At 37.7% G+C, this 16,762-nt stretch overlaps 2 protein-coding genes across 5 annotated transcripts in view; one reads left to right on the top strand and one right to left on the bottom strand.

The window, feature by feature from the left end:
• LOC118424356 (aladin-like) overlaps positions 1-16,762 on the bottom strand; it is a 45,891-nt gene that overhangs the window by 11,113 nt on the left and 18,016 nt on the right. The gene's annotated exons all lie outside the window — the stretch shown is intronic.
• The window catches only part of LOC118424537 (trichohyalin-like), a 565,429-nt gene that overhangs the window by 536,572 nt on the left and 12,095 nt on the right, over positions 1-16,762 (top strand). The window contains exon 1 of one of the 4 annotated variants that reach the window (XM_035833127.1): positions 9,822-10,048. The exons of 2 other annotated variants lie outside the window; for them this stretch is intronic. The gene's annotated coding sequence lies outside the window, so the exon portion shown is untranslated. Of the gene's footprint in view, positions 1-9,821; positions 10,049-13,929; positions 14,078-16,762 lie in introns of those variants that run through there. One more of the 4 variants, XM_035833129.1, reaches the window with a different exon arrangement.

Genomic DNA, 16,762 nt, shown 5'->3' with positions numbered 1-16,762 from the left:
CAAGGTCTTATAGATAGCCGATATAAAATTCACAATTTATATTGTTACATTATAAATGAATAAATCCAAGATTTCAAGCATTTATTTTTTGCTTTGTGAATGAATAAGCATTGGGAATGCTGAGACATATCCTTGTAATGTAGGATGACACTTTCAGAATGTGTCATGAAATGCATCAATAACAATTTCCATGGTAAGAGTGAGGGAGATAGGGCATAATTGATAATGGAGACAGACACCTGCAGAGCACAGCTGATTTGAATATCAAAAGGATGACTTCAAATCATAGCAACCGCAGCTGCTAGTGTTGACCCTGTGCCAGTGTCAGACTTTATTAAAACATCAGCTTCCATCGGGAGCGTGCGATAAATTCATAAAATGATATCCTGGAAAGGTGTGGCAATATAGTGTAGTTATGATACGTAAGTGGTAAAATTATTTTTCTATTATACTCAGAAATCATTAACAATATTAGGGCAATTAACGATATAATTCCGACCACGATTGAGTCCAGTGAAATGACTTGAAGTTACTAATAGTATGCATTTTCAAGTCAATACCATTGTTCAAGTGATTTTGAATAGTATACACCATCTTGAAATTGGATGACCACAGATGGAGTTATTTAACAGTCACCACATCTTCCACCAAGGTTGCATGATTCTTATTTAAAGTCAAAGCTGATAAGGATAATTGAAGTCACAAGGCCAAACAAACGTTCTATCTTATCTCAAATGGATTGTGGTGGTGCTATCTGCAAAATTAAGATTAGGCAAAGAAATATATAAACAGTGGATTGTTCATTCCTAAGACAAAGACTGATGCTGTGCAGTCGAAAATTTGGGTGAGTCCAATTTTTGTGTTGGAAATTACAGTTCAACTATTTCAAGAAATATATAAACAGTGCTTCAACTACAGGAGGTACATCACAGCTTGCTCCTGACCATGGAGATGATGATGAATGTGGTAATGTAGCCACAGGATATGGCAGCCACTGGATGAATGGGTATTTGATGTTGCCTGCAAGCCACAGGCAAGCCCTGGGTATAGAGAATTCGATCAAGGTTGTCTGAGAATGTAAACAGTATATCCAACCCTGCTGGATTCTAGGATGATATATAAATCCAAAGGATTACGTAGTATATTATAAGGAGACCTTCTGTCTCTGTTTTATCTTTTCTCAAAGTTGAACAATCTACTAAGGTCTGATTCATGGTTTGTGTGTGGTGGAGTAGGGTATATAACATTAACTTAAAGTTAACTTAAGTTATTATTGTTATCCATCATGGATCCTAGCTTACTTTAATTTTGGCTCTATTACCATTCATCTGTGCAATGACCTCAAATAAAGTATGCACCCCAACTTAAGCAACATATAGAAAGTAGGATTCTTTCTGTTATAAAAAAAATTGACTATGTGCATAACAACTATGTAAGTTAAAGCCATGATAGATGCATAGTTTAAGCCCACCATACATGAATCATGCCTAAGTAGGTGTTGTTCAACTATGAAGCAAGAATTCACAGGAAAAGATAAGACAGAAAGAAGGCCTCTCCTATCTAATCCTTAGGATTCATACATCATTCTAACATTCGGCAGGAATGGATGTAGACTGCTAATGTTAATTCTCAGTAAGCATTGTATGATGAGGTATGGTGCCTCCAGTCACTGATCTCATGTCTTACATGTAGACACAGCAGCAGACAGTCGTCTTACAGTCTTACATCTGGGACAAGGGCAAATGAAGGACAGACAGAGGTCTGTTAATTAATGTGCATTTTACTCCCATTGGGTGGAAGAACATTAGCTGTTTGAAGTAAAGGCATTTTTCTGTGTCATTGCTATGAATGTTGCTTGAACATTATGCACATAAAGTATGACTCTACAAAGGATTTATGTGTTGTATGATGGGTTGCAAGGGGCTGGGATTACCAAAGGATGAAATAAAAGATGACATATTGATCATGATACCACCAGAAGGGAAGGTCATCTCAAGGATATATGGGATCTTAGACTTTCCTTGGTTTACAACTCTGTGTATAGGTTTCCACATACAGAAAAGGAACTGTGCATGAATCTCAGTCACAGCGTATAGATTTATCTTCAGTAACTAGCAACCTAAATGGCATTTTGATGCAGCATAACGCAACTTGTCGCAACTCCCAAAATACCGCACATACAGTCAGAAGTGAATAAGAAGACCACTCAGGGGACCGAAAAAATCTTCACTGGTGACAGGTGGTCAGATGTACAGGTGGTCAATATATAGACAGGATTCTTAGTAATCTTACTGCTTTTGTCAATGGGAGAAATTATCTTAGGTACCTAGACGGTCCTTTTGTTCTATAATTGTAGAAGTAGGGTCACCTAAACAGGTTTGACTGTCCTTTCTTTTTTTTCTTTAAATCACTTTGTATCTGCATGCAATGACACGTGGAAACAACACACATCTTAACACAATTGTCTGTTTCATCCTCTATACAGTAGAGCATTTATTCTCCACATTAGAACCACACCTCTTTCCAACTTCAAAGAGCATGAGAAATGACCATGGCCTATAGATGTGACGTGTAACCTTAGTCTGGGCTCTTATCTGTACTCACAAACCTGCCACAGGGTCCCAGCCTCCTGAACATGGATTCGCAGGACTGTGTAAGATGAATGTTCAACAAAGGGTCTTCTTACACTGGTAATTTGTCCTCTGATTAACAGTGGCAGTGAAATTTTGAATTGATACCTATATTCAACATTTACAGGCGACCACCTGTGAATAGAATGATAGACCAATATCACCACTTTTTTGTGTTCCTTTTTCATTGATTCAGTTAAGAATCCAGTCTACAGTGACCATCTACCCATAGACTGGATTTTCTCGGCTCTCTGAGTGATCTTCTGACATGTAGTTTTGACTCTACATGTATTACACTAAAATGTGCTAAGTGGAATGAAATTCTTGAATATCATGATGTTACTCTCTTTTAAGACTAGTATAGAATAAGAGGCTATAATCCTATTGTCATCCTTTAACACGAAGACCAACACAATTTTGAAAATGTCATAAGCTAGACAAGTCATAGCTGAGTCACCTCATATTTGAGTCAGACAAAAATATGTCAGTCACATGATGAACAGACATGAAAAAGATAGGACCAATCATATGTAATTCAAGCAAACATCACTGCAAAAATACTCATGAGTCTACCTGGGTTATCTATCAGCCAATCCTAGTTACTTTGATTAATGATATTGGATCAGTATGACATCTTGATCCAATAAAAGAAGTCAAAGGCAATCAGATTGTTTTCTGGCAATTGAAATTAGATTGCAGCATCATATCAGTATTTACAAAAATCGGTAAAGTGACAGATAGAATTACGAAGACTTCCAATCACAAACAAGACCTATGAATAGTTTTATTTGGATCTGCAATACAATCTAAATCATCATGGTAAATAATATGATTAATATTGATGATACCTTTTCTTGAGTTGAATAATCTATGTAGATCTATGTAGGGTCTTAAAATGTCGCCCTGGGAAATATGTTCGATGTTAACCAAATGAAATCCCATGAGCTGTCAAATACGTCTTCCTTTGCCATACACCTTGGCATACACTTTGGTATGCCAAAGACAATACTATACAAGCAGAGCACTCACTCACAAGCTTATACTATGAAATATACAAATTTTAGAACAAGAAAACATACTATTACTGAACAATGTAATCTTCAGTATTGATAAAGCCTAATATCACAGCTAATATTTTGGACATTTCATCTGCTTATATCTATCCAACTTAACATGAAAGATATCTTGGCATGTTGTACTCCTAAATTGTACATTGTATATTAAGCATAATTCAAACTGACTGTATCAGTTTATTATCTTACTCTGTATTTTATGATCACAACAATTAACTCTGGACAACCAACAGATACCTTCCAATTATATGTCAACTCTAATTGATGACAAGATAAACCAGTTACTGGTTACAAGGTGTGCTGCTATGTAGATATAATGTATAATGATCTAATATCAATATCACCAAAGAGATGCAACACATGTACTATTAGATATGTACAATGCATCTGAATGTTAACAACCCATTCATCAACAGCTGAAAAACCTACAAAACTTTTGAAGCTTAATGACTCAATCCTGTGGTAATAATATCACAATGAAAACATTTCGTTAAGTGGGGAAATATAAATTTTAATATCAATTACCATATTAATAGTAATTCAACAGCTTACAAATATAAACCTATAAAAAATGAAGAAAATAAGACTACATTTATTTTATTTTACAAGTTTGCTCAGTAATTTTGTTGCCCCTCTTGCTACTTATGAGCTTTGTCCCCCAAATTATGACAACAAACTGTGACGAAAAATAGCAACTTTTTTTACTTTTCTATATCATACATTTCAAAAGTTATGGAAAGTGATAATGAAGTTACAGCATAAAATGGAAGTGATCCAAGTTAATTTTGCAGGGCAGGGTATTACCACGTCAAAAGGGATTTCTGTGGTTATTAAATGTCACATTAACATCATACACACAGGGCAGGGGACATTTCCCCTGGTATTGATCTGGTGGCAGCTGCTGATTAGGTTAGAACAGGTGGCATCAAAAAATGATCAAATGTTGTACCCTTGGACATTGGAGATTGGGTAGTTGTCATAACGGATATGTGACTACTAAACTCAAGAGAAACATTGAGTTCTACTGATTCATTTACTGTCATGGTGGTTTTACTTCGACTGATTCCGAAGAATCCCGAAGTCAAAGTCTTCATCGACATCCGATGGACGAACATTATCATCAGGTTTGATTTCAGGGTAGGAGGGAAACAGGGGTTTTTGTATCTTTTTGCAACAATTGCAACATTTCTGTTGTATTCAGTTACTGTTAGTAATACATAATATACCCTGGCATCAAAAAATGTGGAGAGATCACTGCAAAATATGCGAAAACCACTGCGAAAGCTTCACAATTTGAATATATGAATCAAAATACTAGTACATGTATGTATCAAATTATCATTTACAGAGGATTCCATGAAAAACCATAAAATATGCCATAAAGTTTTATCTATTAAATAAGAGTTGTGAAAATGAGATTGCAAAGTTTGTTCCAGTGTGAACAAAGCAGAACTAGCAATTTCACCCTCCACTGAAGTATGAAAAATGTTATGAATGAATCATTCGCAATGTACAGATAACCATGAATGTTCTTGCAATAACTTTTGATAACTTTTAAGTCTACAATCAATTTTTGTCTTGTTGCTGAGAGTACTTGAAAAGGCTAGGAGGATCAGGGGTTAGTTTGGAAAGGTTGGTTCTGCATGTGAAATCATTCTTATTTACTCACTCTGATAGCACAAATGCAAAAGAAGAATAGTCGTAACACCTAAATTTTATTGATAGCTCTATTGTACATGTAACATACTAGTATATCCTCTAACTCTATGTAGAGCTGCTCTGGTGAATTTTTATCACAGAAAAAGGACTATAATGAGCCTGAATTTTGTAACGATATCGACAGAGAAAGAAAGACAGAGCTGCATGCATTTATTAATTTTGTTATGATGAAAACTACTAGTAATTGACGGCTGACAGTATCATCTCTTGAGGCACTATGTCAAGCCACAGGCCTTTAGAATCTGACAGGATCTCTTGACAAGCACATCCATTTTGTAATTCTGCGCTATATTGCAATATCTCACACACATTGATCTTGATAATGCCCTGGGACTATCCCAGCTAGAAGGTCTAAAGTTATAACCAAGTTGCTCTAGAAAGGATTGTAACCTTACCCTTCAGTCTTGCCCTGTTATATCTCATACTTATGAGACAATTCAGACATTATATTGATCTTGATAATGCCCTGGGACTTTCCCTGCTAGTAGAAAGTCTAAATGTTATAATCAAATTGCTTTCACTTTCAAAAAAGGTTTGAGACCTTACCCTGCAGTCTAACCCTGTTATATCTCAGAGGTATGAGACAATTTAGACATTATAAACTTGACATTTAAGAGAGGACACCAACCTAACCCCAAGCACACGGGGCGGATAAAAGAAGATAATGGGTATTTGTTAGGTACCAATTTCGGCTTTGTGATTCTAGCTATGGAACTTGTAGTGCCAACAAGGCTCTGGAGTTCCACATACAAAACACTAGGGCAAGAGGGTCGGCTATAAATAGAACTTCAGCCATAGTTTTCATTTTGCGTGCACTTGAACTTGCATAGGGTTGACACTTCGTCACAATGCTCAATTTCATACTTCAGTGAGAGCAAGGAGGTTATGTAGCGTCCTTGGCGAGAGTGAAAGTGGTAAGGCATTCTAATTTCGCTTTGCCGTTATCTTCATGGATTTTGGACAAGAATGCCAGTAGGTACCCAAAGTATGAGTAATGAGGCTGTTTAACGTGGTCGAGGCACCTCCTCGAGCACGGGACCCCCGTTTTACGTCCCTCCCGGAAGACGATTTCGTGGAAAACTTCGTGAGGCTACAGCAATCCGGACGTCCTTTACACCAGACGATAAGGTGTAATGACCAATGTTTAGATATGACGACAAAGGCTCAGAGTCTTTTGTTTGAACAAACAATATTGAAACTCTGCCCATGTTGGATAAGTCTAGTATTCATTACAGTAGATGTAGTGAAATTCCACATTTCTATATAAACTTATTCCCCAATACTACCGGAACTTTGCTGACGTATGCTGACGGGACTGTCAATGTAGTACTTTAGGTAAATAGAAGTCTGAGCATTTTGGCTGAAAATTCCAGTTGGAGGACAGTTTATTTCTCAGTGACATTATGCTGTGAAAGTTATCGACAACCCTTTTTTCCCTAGAAAAGTTTTCCACTTCCAAAGCCACATGCTGTTCAACCACATTCCAACAGGTCATTATGAAACTAGTAGTACACAATGTGCGCATGCTTTCTGGTTTCTTAGCATTTCAAGCATACCACAAACCCCTATGTCAGCCTCTGGGAAATCCCATGACCTGTTGAACCTTGTGCTTACCTGTGTTGAATTGATCAGTCACCCTGATACCAGTAATAGACATGCCATGCCTTGGAGGCCTTCTAACTACAAAAAGATAGACTGACTTGTAAATCACAGTGTATGAGCGCAACTTTTCAGTACAAAGTGTCTTATAATCTTACCCAATAGCACACAAAAATCCATATTGTGTTCGAACTTTTGTGTGAAAGTTTCAGAGCGGTCGTTGACATTATAGATCCGTCAGTTTGAAACTCCAAATCCCGCAGGCATTCAAAACATGTCTATCTAATAGCTCTCCTTGAAATGTTTGAATGAAACATACTGGTCTTAATCATATTCAAGTTACTGGTATGGCATACCAAAATGTCAATGAGAATAGAGGAAGAAAATGCCAGGCATGCCATTTGCAGGTAACCAAAAAGTCAGAGGAAAAGAGGCGAAAGTCCTGGACAATTGTATCTATTACTAGATTCTGTATTGGCTTCACTAAAAGTTTTCTATAAACAGTAACCCTCCAAAGGGAAGCACTTAAAATCTCTGATGTCACTGAATGTATTATAGATTCCATATTTTATTACGAATCAATGTGGAAATCAATTTCAGAACAGCTTAAAGGATCAAACTTGTAAAAAGTTCCAAAAAGATCAAACTTTTGAAAAGTAGATGAAAATTCTTCTAGCAATTCTTCTGACTTTTTACCTTCAAACTGACTAGAATTACTCGGCAATTACTGACAACTTAACATGCATTGCCTGTAGTATTACCAGAAAAAGCATGCAGTTAGACAACATGCTTATGTTCAACACTTCATACACAAATGAGCCCTGTTCTATGTCTGTCCCCAAATAGCCATCCCACAGGGCAGTTTGGTAATCCCTGTGTGAATTCCCACAGATAATCTGATAAGCACTTCATTTCACACCAAGGGTCCTTCCAGGCAAGAAAAGGGGAGATAATTAAAGATAGTAGGAAGCCTTTACAAAAAGAAGCCCTGGGATGGATGCAATCACCAACCTTTAACAGGTGGCACCATGAATCAAACTTCAAGTTGGCTTCTGTATCAGCCTAGACTGTATTCTAGGTTTTCAACCTGTGTGCAATCAAGGAGCTTCTTTCATCAACTCCTTGGTGCAATCTTGTAGCTAACTTGAATGGCACTGAGGATTCTATCGTTTATCCCCATAGGCTAAATTATAATATTGGGAGTCAAAATGTTGGAGTGAACCTCTTGCACTATCTTTCTTTTTACATTTCCTGTACAAACCAGTACAATCTCCTACCTGGTTCAGCCCTTGAAGAATGTGAGGACAAGGGCATAATGTCCTTGTGCAAACTAATAAATTTTAAACATCTTTCTGTGAAAAATGCTTTCATTTCAAAGACTTGCACCTACATATATTTCTGCCACAGTTTCTCTACTTCTAGTACTTGGTATCTGAATTATGGTATTGGCATATAAATGATAAAATATGTACAAGAAAAGAACAGTTGCAAACAACGCATTCCTCCAATGCTCAAATGAATACTAGTAACTTTTAACCATTTAGTTTGTATTAACTCGACAAGAATTTTACATAAGAGAAGCCATGTATTTGTCCTTGAAGGAACACAATGCATCACATTACTGGCAACAGTTATCGGTTATTAGCAGTTCCAATTACATAAAAGATTCTAGGATAAGGGACCTGTGCTGCCCTTGACATGTAGGCAAGAATGATTAGGCACTCAGACATTTCAAACCATTATTCATAGAGCAGGTCTAAAACTACTCTAGGATGTTCTATCAACCTCCTTGGTCTAAGTCACCTCCTTGGTTCTACCAAGATCTTGGTTCTACACTACGTTCTACCAAGGAGGTTAAAAGGATTTTTAACCTCCTTGGTTCTACATGCATTTTTATATTTTGTTGATTGCTCTTGTTGCAATTTGAATAAACCTAAATATAAAATTGATTACTGTAATGTTATCGAAGGTGTGTAGTTCCAGGTTGAATACATGACTTGTGAACAAGACTAGGAGAGACACCATTATCTGTGATATGCTACCTGGTCACCAGTTCCTGATTGACAGATCAAGGCCACAAAATCTAGTTGCAGAGACCAATGACGTTATATGAACGTCCTTGCAGAGACAAACCCTTTTGTTTGCAAAAATTTCGACACAGAGCAAGAAAGACAATTGTTGTATATATAAATATATTCATGAGACACATTAGAATACAAGGTAATTCATCTTAGTCCTAAAATAATCAAAGATTCCTTGAGAGAAAAATTCTAATGACCCCTAGCAGTGAACCAGGGATTAAAACATCCTGGTGGTGAACTATGACCACTCAATATATTGGTCAGAAAAACAGGACACAGGTCTCCTAAACCAGTCATTTCCTGCTACAAATAGAAAACAGCTTATGCAAATCAAAGAGGTTTAAAAAAGCTTCTTGTGTAAATGTTGTCTGTTGTCTGCACCAATATACACAAAGGGATTCTCCCCTTCAAATGCATGCGACACTGATAACCACCATCTTTGTCTGTTCTCATGGAGAAAACCTGTTAATTAGGATGTAACCATTGGAGGAGTGGGGGAATGCCCTTACAGACCAATTGAACAAAAATACAGAATAAATATCATGCAATATACAAACAATCCTGAATCATATTCTAAATCATTTTTCGGAAATAAAATAAAATCAAGTTGGAAGAAATGGATGATGTTACAGAAATTCAGAGATACATTGCAATTCAAAATTGGACTCCCCCTTTCGTAACAACCAAATGGTAGGTTCCAGAAAACCAGGTGTACCAGTACTATCAGCAGTAGTAGCAGCACTGCTAGACAGGACAGTGATAACCTTTGGTAGTGTCTTCTAGACAAGCTGTGGCCACATGTGGATAGCCCTTGTGAAATGAGGTCATATGTTGACCTACATGTTAGCATGTGATCAGACACACTGGCTGTTTTTCTGCTCCTAAGCCTTGGATAGTTGCTGTCTCTGTGTGCATGTGTTTCCACAATTTGTTGTGACTTATTCAGGTGAGTTCTCATACCTTCTGAAGTTATACTTTATGTTGAAAACTACCTGTGTTCATGTAAGAATGCACTAGAAAAAGTTGTTTTCAAAGTAGGAGTTAGTCCTCCTTAGAGATAGTTTTCATAATGGCACCAAAGAATCCTGGATTTGAAAGATTCTAAGATAGACATGAATCATTTCAATACGTTCAGTCGGATTCAAACACCGCTGTTCAAAATCATTGACAAAGTTAGATATTCCCTCAGTTCTTGAAATGTATACCTACTGAATATTCTGCCCATTGCATATGTCATCTTCATGCTACAGTCTTGCCTGTCAAAATTATGCCAGACCCTTTAGCTTTACTATCAATCTAGGCCATCGGTTTGCTTCTGGTGCTACATTCCCTCTTATGATTTTTGAGAAGACAAGAGGATGAAAGGATCTAGGACTAGGATATGAGGTCTTCTCTAAGCTTCTACTTAGCTTGTTTTTGTCAGAGCAGCTACAACTTGTCAGCAAATGCTTGGCATTCCCCACAAAGTTTGCTGAACCAATTTCCAATTATTTACCTCCAACCAACATTTACCAGGAAAAGTCATCAGGGACCCTCCTGTCCAGCAAAATCCATAAGTGATTTGTCATGGTTGTGAAACAGAAGGAGTTCAGGCTTCAGCTGTTTTGATAGGATTTTTCTGTCTGGCATATCATGTTACATCCTTGTGAGATGTTGTCTATGGCTTTGGTTTTAACTGATTAGAAAACCAAACATTGCATACTAGGTATTTACATATAATCTTACCAAAAATCATATATGACCTTAAACCAGTCCAACATATGAAAAATTAAACATTTGAGAGAATGTTGAGGAACAAGGATGTTGTATATGTCTATGATATAAATACTGTACCTGAAATTTTCATGGTGGTTTTATGTTGGCAGTTTTTGCAGAGATTGACGTGAAACACTTTGTCGTTAATTATAATGAACTTGAAACCACTGCAAATGCTCCATTTTGAAAATGAAAAAACAGGTACTTTTTTCATTCTGATAGAGATACAAGTCCTCACAATCAAAACATACATTATCCTTTCTGAGTTTCTCAATGAGCTCTAGAACATTTTAACAGACACTTGACCTAAATTTTCAATGCCTTGCAGATGGAAGCTCTTTGATGTATTGTTTTTTTTCTTTCCTTGTGTTCTGCCATGCTATGTATAATAGTGTCTCAGCTGTACTGTTTGTCCCTTCAATGCATAACAAGGCACACCATACTGTTTTCTACAATAGGCGAGTGCTTTTGTACATTTCCTACAATATCGCTCTGATATACCCCCTACCTACAAATATCTTTCAAAGGGAGAATTACATCAGATTAGTAAAAGAAAATACAGTGCCACAGTGCAAGAAATTGGGTGAGGTTTTCTTACAGTTCATTATTTAATGTAACATCAAAACATGTAATAGAAGTATTAGAAGGTTCCTGAATTAGCATATCAATGTATCAAATTTGTTGGCAAAACAAATTTAATACTTGATATTCTAATGTCTGAGAAAAATAAGGAAGCTTAGTCTATTATGTGGACATTTTTCATGTCATATTGCTCAGAAAATCCCTTTAAATAAATGTATATGTCAGTCAACTCTGTATACTTGGTGATTTAAGACATAGCGAGTTTATTATGACAGATATAAATGTATGTGAAGTCAGCACAGAATGAATATTCTTAGAATTATAGCCTTCAATTCTTTCACACAACAGTACTGTTAGGAGTCCATTGTACACCCCCATGCCCGGAATCGAACGTTCCTCATTCCAAACAGTGTTTCTAAAACACAGTGCAGGGCATACCTTGATGTGTTTTTTCCTCAGAGGGTTGTATAAGCCAGGTATCACCCCTCCCTTCCCCTCGCTTGCGTGACAGGCCCGTCACAATAGCGTAGCCTTGCCATTGGTTGGATTGATTTGTTTTGCCCCGGGATATAACCGAGGGGGCCTCTCGGCTCTCCTATCTTTACAATTGTCAGTATCCGTACATACCTTTCCGTGCCGCCTAGGTGAGATCGCTCTTAGGAAGGCTTATAGGATTCTATTTCTGCTGGTAAGTTTCAATAACCTCTGTTCTACTGTGTGTGGAAGACTTAATTTTCTTTACAGGCCAGTCAAAAATAGCACAAACTCAGTAAGGACCAATTCCTTTCAATGTTTACATGTAGTAGGAGAATTGCTGCATATGCAGGAAGTGTATTGGGCCAGGAAATTTCTGTGTGAATGAACTATACAGGATGTTAGAGGGAATTTCTGGCAATAAACACTCTAACAGAGGCGGTACACTCTGTGTCTGCTGTTAAGTCATGTGGGAAAAACGGGTAGCCATGTGGGTAGAACGCGTGACCTCACGCCTATGTATCACCTGTGGGAATGGGGAATTACAGATAGAGGGGACGTTAGGTTGGAGAGTATTGATCCAGGATGAGCGCAGATGTTTCCAAACGATAAGCTTCTAACATTCATTTTGATGCCATTTGCTGGGGCGATGCCGTTAATGCATTGGTGGCCAGATTACAATCTCGATTTACAGTTAACGAGTAATGCACCAAAAATTACAGCAGGAATGTAAACACGTTTGATGACAAAAGTATGAATGATAGCTGTAATATTTATTTAGACAGGTTGGTTTTTCATAGGCAAATATCTCGTACATGATGACTATTTGAACAGGAAGTGTGGTGAATCACAAAAAGATTACCAGACTTCTAACAGAGAAGGCAATCTACTTAAGTATTCTAAAGTTGTCCTGAAGACTAGTACTGCCAGTTGACACCACTTGAGTTCTGTTTGCTGAGGTATGTTCAACTTGGCAAGGTGTCCTTGTGGTTTTGACACACAACACTGTTTGCTTCTTGTAATTGCTTTTCCTTGAACTACATTCAAGCCTGCACTACACAGTTTGCTTGGATCAAGTCGTTAATCCAGTATCCTGTTACCTTATTTAGGTGCATAAAAGGTCATTGTGCACTTTTTTCAAAGCCCCATGGCTTAAAAGGCAGGGGTTCTATAATAACTATAGATGTACTTTACCTAATTTCCTTAGAGGTTTTCCGTTCATTGACTTCTAGGCAAGAAATACAACATGTTTGCCAAGTAACTTGTACATATTGCCTTTCATACAATACTTGTACTAAATGCCAAATAAACATTACTTACCAATTTGATATGTAATTTATAACCAGTACAAAGAAATGAAAGTCGCAACTCAACTCTTGGTTACAAAGCTATTACAAGGGAATTGCAGCAATGTATCATAGAAGCAATCTCTGTGGTACCTGACAGGAAAGTTGTAATCAAACTGTTTGATAAATGTAGAGACATTTCAAGGTAATGCTCCCAATGCAGCAATGTGTTAAGAATGTTTGATAACATCTGACGAAGTATCAATTGTGATTCTATGACTTCCAGCTCTTTGCAACACAGTCTATACAACAGCACAGGTCACAAGTTGTCTGATACATAATTCTTAAAACACTTATCTGATTATACAAATTAAGGTTCTCTTTTTGGTGGAAAAGGGGAATCGCACATGGATTGTACACTAATGTGTTGGTAATAACTAAAGGGTCTTCCCCTTAAATCAGGAGGAAAGTGGTAATTTGTCTGTCAACCTGTGACTCAGACAAATTGTTGAGTCATTGCCAATTTCAATCACTGTTGCTAAGGACAAAACAGTGCTTTCACCGTTTCACTTTTGTGTGTATATTACTTTGATTCCTTTTCCTAGAGTGCTTTCCGAAGAAGTAACTTTATACCTCCCAGCTGTCATCTTGTCCAGTGGAAAGTGGTGTCCTTGAATACCCCTCAGTACCCTCCAGAGTCTGTTGGAAGTGGGCGGAGGATTCAAACCTGGCGCCATGTTACCGTTTGTTGTCTGACCGGTTCTTCGGGTGTGTGATGACATCACAGGACACTGTCTTGTCCTCCATGTTTTTTCCGAGGTTTTAGAACTTTGCTGGGACAATTTCGCTTCTTAGGGACGATCTTTCATCTTTAGAAGGTATGTATGGTTTGGTAAATGCCTTGAATCACCTCCAGGCTAAGAGCATAAATCCAGACTTTGTGTGGGAAGTGCTAGTATTTCACCTATCTGAAAGCACTTCAGGCCACACTTTGGGTATATTGACCCTCTATAGCGTAAAGACTTTGTTCAAACACTCGAAACCTAGGCTGAAACAGTTCAGACAAATTTTTTTCTGTGTATCCTGTATACAATGTGCATCTACAAACTGTATGTACATAACTAGATACCGAATCCAATTCTCTTATCACCTACATTGTATAACTGTTAGAAATTTCTGAAATTTGTCAAGGTGTGACTGAACCACTTTGAAAGTCTTTCATGATCTAAACCTTTCACTTTGGTTAACTAGCGATAACTCAGTTTCTTGTATAAGGGAAGCTAGAGTTACATGAATAATTTGTAATCTCCATAAACAATGGATTTAATGGAAAGTAAACAAAACACCTGTGACCCTGGGCTCACTGTAACTCTAGATTCATTCAATATTTGTGAGGTTTACCTACTTTGCATATAGATCCGTTACTGCCAACAACTAGGTTTGAACTTTCCTTCAGAAAAGTTTCACAAAATACAAGACACAACTTTCCTTTTCGGATGAGCTAAACATAGCATTTTTCTGTATAATTATAAGCCTTTATTCAAAGCGCAGTTAATTGGTTGTATAATGTACTTTCCCCTAATTTGTGTGACAAAAAATAATAACGATTGGTTGCTAATACTGGTTTTAACTGATACATACTTGCCAAACATTGAAATCATATTTCTGAGGAATTAATTCATCCATCTGCGGAATAGAAATGAATTCTTTTATGATCTACTTTGATGATACAGGTATTGCCTGTATCATCAAAGAGGCTTCAATGCCATGCACAGAAAATTCAATTTTCAAAGGCTGCTAACGGTTTTCCATAATTTGCGCACTTTGTTGTTAATGACCGACAATTTGTGTAATTGTGCTATGGCTTCCCTTGTACATGGTCCAAACACTGGGCCTGTTGTTTTTGAGGGCAGCCTTTTTGAAGTTTAGTTGTTTCACAGCCACTGTGCGTAACTGTGTATGCTGTGGTAATAGCTTTGAACAAAGAAAGGGCAGATACAGTGCCATGTTTGGGGATGGTCGGGTGTCATAGGCTGGAATGCACAAAGGTGTGTCGTTCTATGGGCACTCAAAAGCGGCCTCGGATTGGACAGCAGTGCTCTGTTGTGGGAGCACATTCTTGGATTGTTTTCTTGCTGCAGTTCTTGTTGTATAACAGAGAGGAATAGGGGCACACAGGTATGATTAGACAGGTGTAACTCTAGCTTTCCATGGAATTCTTGAGTTAAGAACCTCGGTTTCAGGTATACTTACCTGGAGGCCTCTTGGATAAGCAGTAAGTGAGACAAGATTATGGTACCTTTTGAATATACTTTGATATGAAATCTAATCAAATGAAATGTAGAGTGTTAGAAATAACCTAACTAACCTTAATTGCTTGCCATAGAAAAATGCAGTTTGGCATAGGATACTATAACATAAGTACAGTATTTAGAATGCTGAACTGATTTACTTCCTTGTTTGGAATCTACCCAGAGGGTGATTTGGCACAATGAAGTCAATAGGTTAACACAAGAAGGGGCCATAAAGGAGTGTATAGGTTTACTTTTGCATAGTACAAGGGGATAAGGATGTTTTGGACTGAATCATACAAAATTGGATGCTGGAAACCCCTTGGTCAGCCTCGGTTGATGCAAGCAAATGTGTTTGTTTTTGGTTGCATCTGTGATGTGGGTCAACAGGTATCTGTGGAATAACCAAGATGGCAGCCTCCACAGGTGAGGTCAGACCTGGGTGAGATGACCCCAGGTGCAACTGAAACAGTCAGTCCTGTCTATTGGGCGAATGGTTAGAGGGCGAGTGACTGTTAATGTGTAGAGGGGTCCTGTAAAAATATTGATTTTGATACTTTTCAGCTATATTTAGTCTCTTTTTTTGTCGTTATGAATTTTTCTCTATGAATTTCCTTTTGAATACCTATCTGCCTGCTATTGTTTTAGGAGAATTGAAGGTCATTTCAGAATTTCTCAAAGCTACCTTGTGACATTCTAGACTACAATTAGTGCAAAATCCTTTATGTTTTTTTCCAGTTCTATTCCATTGAATCCTAAGGCTTGTAACAGCAAAACCCTCCTTCATAATGACCTTGGTACTCCTTATTCAATACTTGACTGAAATTGCTTGGAGAGAGAGAGCTTTCCTTGGAGACGTTGGCTTACAACTTTCTCCTATGCATACCATGTGCAGTGAACTCAGATAAGGAACGACGACATTTCGAACATTCGTCTTCAGCCCAGTATTTTCTATTAGGGAGGGCTGACAAACCAATCACTAAGCACCTCATCGATCACGGCCAAGGTGTGGATGTGAATACAAACTTAGGAGCCCAGGGGGGAGTTCTCATCCTCTGCTGTCACCTCTCCAAGTCCGTCTTCCATTAAAAATGTCCTTGGAACTGGCAAGGCATGCCAGTTAATCTGACACTGTGCAAATGCCTTACAGCAAGACAGACTACTGTACAGTAGACAGATTAGCCTTGGCTTTCCTGTATTACGCATATTCTGTTTGGTATTCTAAAGGATATGTAGTCTGTGCTGACAAGTGTAAAATTGATGCTTTAATGG

Source organism: Branchiostoma floridae, chromosome 10 (genome assembly GCF_000003815.2).
Source record: "Branchiostoma floridae strain S238N-H82 chromosome 10, Bfl_VNyyK, whole genome shotgun sequence".
Classification (NCBI taxonomy): domain Eukaryota; kingdom Metazoa; phylum Chordata; class Leptocardii; order Amphioxiformes; family Branchiostomatidae; genus Branchiostoma; species Branchiostoma floridae.
Note: the sequence above shows the minus strand (reverse complement) of the source record. Positions and strands in the feature narration are given on the sequence as shown.